Below are 5,502 nucleotides of genomic sequence, written 5' to 3' on the forward strand. Positions count from 1 at the left end.
CTCTTGAAAGGGACTATTCTTTCTATTAAATACTGGAGATCCTGCCTCAATCCTATTGATAATATTCAGTAATTTTGCTAAGAAGTCCTAGAGTTAATTTTTCTTTTTTTAAAAAAATTATTTATTTATTGCTTCAGATGTTAGTTGCAGCACGTGGTATCTTTTTTCCTTTTTAGTTTCGGTGTGTGAACTCTTAGTTGTGGCATGTGGGATCCAGTTCCCTAACTACAGATCAAATCCCCTGCATTGGGAACATGGAGTCTTAACCATTGGGCCGCCAGGGAAGTCCTTGATTTTTCACAATTTTTTTTTATTCTCCTAGAATATGGTGTGTCACTTCCAATTGCATATTTAGGTGTTTTTTTTCCTCCCATCATTTGAAAAAATTAATCTTCTGTGGCTAACTTATTTTCAATTTGTATTGGTGTTTTGGGCACCAATTTTTTTCTTAGCTCTGACGTAAATTTTAAAAAATCTCATTCTATTTTCAATTTCATTGAGCTGTTTTTTAGAATTCAAGTGTTTATTAAATTCTGTGAATTTAAGGGACTCCCTTGGTCCAGTAGCTAAGACTTGTGCTGCCAATGCAGGGGGCCCCATTCCATACCTAGTCAGGGAATTAAGATCCCGTATGCCACAACTAAGACCCAGTACAGCCAAATAAATATTTTAAGAAGCAATTCAAAAGAAAAAAACTTTAAAAAATATTCCGTGAATTCAAGAAGTCCAAATGGAGTCTCTGCAACTCGTGGTTTTTTTTTTTTAATACAAGTAATTTCCAACTTTATTTTGCATCTCATTTTTTTCATACGTTTGCTTTTTATTTACTATCTTAAATTTTATAGAAGTATAGTTGATTTACACCTTGCGTTATGTTTGTTTCCCCAGAATAGAATATTTTGCTGTGCTTGTTTGTATATTTCTTTGTGGAGGTTGTTTTCTAATTGCAGCTTGTTTGGAGACAGTCCACATCTCTGTTTTTTCCTCTCCTGTTCGTGCTTCATAGACATGGCCTTTCCCAGACCTTGGTCCTGAGCATCTATCTTAGGTGAATTCTCCTGACTCCCTTACCTCCTTATCAGAGCATTGTCTGCCTTCCTGGGGCTGCAGTTCAAGGTCTGAGCCCTGCTTTTTCTCAGCTTTTCTATAACCGAACAGGAAACGGAGGGACTCAGGCTGTGGGTGACCTTGCTTGGCGAGTAGGCTGTGCCCTTCTGTGATTCTTACCCAAAGTCCTAGACCTTGGAGGGGATCAGAGAGGCAATCAATCTTCCTGTCCAGTCTTCAGAGTTCCTCAGGTCAGTCGCAGACTTGGGAGCCCTGGCTGCCCTCTGTGGGGAGGGGTCAGGCTGGAGTGGTCCTTGCCTCACTCCCCTCTTTCTGATAACCGTGTTTCTCCCGCCCCTGAAGAAGGAGGAAGGATGTGCCAAAAGCTGCTTTTGACGTGGGCAGTGGGGCACTTGATACAGGCACATGATGTAAGGGGCATTCCAAAACTCAGTAAAAAGCAATAATATTTCAGTGCTGTATTTTAAAAATCAAATTAATGTTAAGAAAACAAAACCTGATGATGAAAATGTTAAAGACAGGACCAGTCAGAGTGAGGATGAGGGTGAGACAGTGAGGCTGTGCAAATGTAGGGTCCAACCTGGGCTTTTAAACCAGCAGTCCTTAGTATTTTTTTTTCTTCTTCTTTTTCCCTATTTTTTGGCCGTGCAAAGTGACATGCAGGATCTTAGTTCCCCAGCAAGAGATAGAACCATCACCCTCTTCCAGTGGAAGCCTGATGTCTTAACCCCCAGACCACCAGGGAAGCCTCAGTATTTCTTCGTATTTTAAGAGTTTATATTTCCTAACTTCCCAGGTTCATGCTCTCAGAGTAAAACTTGAAATTCTTATTGTAGAGATGCCACAAGGTCTCTATGAAAGAAAGAAATTCACTTAATAATGGACAACCAACAAGGACCTACTGCACAGCACAGGTAGCTCTACTCCATGTTACGTGGCAGCCTGGATGGGAGGGGAGTTTGGATACATGTGTATGTATGACTGAGGCACTCCAGCGTGCACCTGAAACTATCGCAGCATTGTTTAATGGCTATACTTCAATATAAAATAAAAACTTTAAAAAAAGAAAGACAGAAATTGAAACACCAGCACAGCATCCCAGCTCTTCAAGCTTTGTTCATCTGACCAAGCTTCCTTTCAAGGTTATTAACTCTGAACTGTATAATCACATAGCTGTCATCATAGCAGAAACAGACTTTTGTTTTTGACTTTTTCCATTTAGCCTTATATCATAATGAAGTTTTCCTTTGTCTATGTGGTCTTCACGTTTCACATTTCAGTGGCTGGATAACAGTTGCATCCTTTTCCTGCAGAGAAAGGGCCAGATCTCAGTGTTAGGCATGAGTCTACTTCTTATAATGTGCTTCCCAGGTGGTGCCAGGGGTAAAGAATCCACCTACTATTGGAAGAGATTCAAGAGACTTGGGTTCGATCTCTGGGTCAGGAAGATCCTCTGGAGAAGGAAATGGCAACCCACTCCAGTATTCTTGCCTGGAGAATCCCATGGACAGAGGAGCCTGGTGGGCTACAGTCCACAGAGTCACAAAGAGTTGGGGATGACTGAGGAACTACATACATAGGCATGTACTTCTTATAAGGGCATGTGTCTAATCTCTGTCTCACGATCCACATCCCCTTCTAGGAGCATCTGCTTCAACCCAAGGCTGTCCTGTTCACAGGAGGGACCCTGCTCCCCTATTCTGCCTCCCTTGCATGGCTGTGGCCAATTGAACTAGAGGTGGGCATCTCACCCAGGGCACCACCCACCTGGTTGCCAAATCAGATCCTCTCTCGCTTGGCCAGAGACTGAATGACTTGGTAGCTGAGTCATTAGTAGTGGATGGACAGCTAGACTGAAGGTTTCAGAACTTCTATTGGTGAAGTTTCTGGACTTGGCTTGAGGTTCTGACCTCCTGGGCCTTGATTATTCTGCTTGTTCCTGGATTCTGAGATCCTGGATTCTAGATCCCTGTAAGTAGGTAGAGCCACTTTGAAAAGGATTCTGTAATTGCTCATCTTTCACTCAAATTTTTTTTTATTCTCCATTTATCTGTCTAAAGAGGACTAACAGACAGCACCACGTATGAAACAGACAGCTAGTGGGCAGCTGCTGCGTAGTGCAGGGAGCTCAGCTCTGCTCTGTGGCGACCCGGGGGGGGGGTGGATGGGGTGGTGGGGCAGGAAGGAGGTCCAAGAGTGAGGGGGCGTGTATGTGTGCATATAGCTGATTCATGTTGTCGTGTAGCAGAAACTAACACAACTCCAATTTAAAAAAAAAAGAAGCTAGGAGATGAAGTAGAGACTTCGGGACCTATGTCCCTACAGCACTCTGCTGTATCGTCATTCTCTTACATCTTCCTATACTGTTTACATAGTCCTATACTGTTGAATATTTGGGTTCTTTTTAGTTACCTACAACCATCAATTTCATAGATATTAGTTTTTCTTCTTTCTTAAGATGACTCCTCTAGTATTGTTCTTAAGATTATTGGAACAAAGGACATGTTTTTATTGTATGTTGTTATTTTACTTTCAGAAGGATTATATCAATTTGCACTATCACCAGCCATATATGAGCAGACACCATTTTGCCAAAAACGTACTAGAACTGGGCATTATTTTTTTGTTGTTGGAGAATACAGTTGCTTTACTATATTTTGTTAGTTTCTGCTGTACAACACAGTGAACCAGCTACATATGTACCTGCACACACCCCCTCTTGTTTGGGTTTCCTTCTACCACAGGGCACTGAGTCGAGTCCCTGTGCTGTTCAGCAGGTTTTCATGGGCATCATTTTTAATTCATTCTTGTATCCATTCAAAAATATTTACTGATCACCTACATCCCAGGCATAGTTCAATAGATATAAAATATTAATTCATTTGCCAACATCCACTGGATCATCGAAAAAGCAAGAGAGTTCCAGAAAAGCATCTATTTCAGCTTTATTGACTATGCCATAGCCTTTGACTGTGTGGATCACAATAAACTGTAGAAAATTCTGAAAGAGATGGAAATACCAGACCACCTGACCTGCCTCTTGAGAAACCTGTATGCAGGTCAGGAAGCAACAGTTGGAACAGGACATGGAACAACAGATTGGCTCCAAATAGGAAAAGGAGTATGTCAAGGCTGTATATTGTCACCCTGCTTATTTAACTTATATGCAGAGTACATCATGAGAAATGCTGGGCTGGAAGAAGCAGAAGCTGGAATCAAGATTGCCAGGAGAAATACCAATAACCTCAGATATGCAGATGACACCACCCTTATGGTAGAAAGTGAAGAAGAACTAAAGAGCCTCTTGATGAAAGTGAAAGAGGAGAGTGAAAAAGTTGGCTTAAAGCTCAACATTCAGAAAACTAAGATCATGGCATCTGGTCCCATCACTTCATGGGAAATAGATGGGGAAACAGTGGAAACAGTGTCAGACTTTATTTTTTGGGCTCCAAAATCACTGCAGATGGTGATTGCAGCCATGAAATTAAAAGATACTTACTCCTTGGAAGGAAAGTTATGACCAACCTAGACAGCATATTACAAAGCAGAGACATTGTCAACAAAAGTCCGTCTAGTCAAGGCTATGGTTTTTCCAGTGGTCATGTATGGATGTGAGAGTTGGACTATAAAGAAAGCTGAGCACAGAAGAATTGATGCTTTTGAACTGTGGTGTTGGAGAAGACTCTTGAGAGTCCCTTGGTCTGCAAGGAGATCCAACGAGTCCATCCTAAAGGAGATCAGTCCTGGGTGTTCATTGGAAGGACTGATATTGAAGCTGAAACTCCAATACTTTGGCCACCTGATGCGAACAACTGACTCATTTGAAAAGACCCTGATGCGGGAAAGATTGAGGGCAGGAGGAGAAGGGGATAACAGAGAATAAGATGGTTGGATGGCATCACCGACTCAATGGACATGGGTTTGGGTGGACTCCAGGAGTTGGTGGTGGACAGGGAGGCCTGGCGAGCTGCGATTCATGTTGCAAAGAGTTGGGCACAACTGAGCGACTGAACTGAACTGAACTGATTAATTTAATTTGCATGCCTCTTAATCAATTGGTGGACTCAAAAGAAAAATTTTGTACTTGACACTTGTTAAAAATGGCAAGGGAGATTTTATTTAAGACTGTTGTGATAAGGGTATGGGATTGAACTCAAGTCTGAGTACAGCAATGACGGTGGGCTTCCCTGGTGTCCAGTGGTACAGGTCTGATCCCTGGTCAGGGAACTAGGATCCTGCATGTCTTGCATGGCACAGCCAGAAAGTAAGGAAATAGCGTAATGACAACTGGGAATTTTTAGTCAAAGAACAGAGTGAGAGGGTGAGTGGATGGAAAGTTAGATTAGCTAGCAAGGGTAAGGTGATTCTCACTTAACAGTCTTCACAGAAGTCTTACCAAGACTTAGTTTTCAAGGGTGGGGAATTAACCTGACT

Source organism: Odocoileus virginianus, chromosome 16, assembly GCF_023699985.2.
Source record: "Odocoileus virginianus isolate 20LAN1187 ecotype Illinois chromosome 16, Ovbor_1.2, whole genome shotgun sequence".
NCBI lineage: Eukaryota > Metazoa > Chordata > Mammalia > Artiodactyla > Cervidae > Odocoileus > Odocoileus virginianus.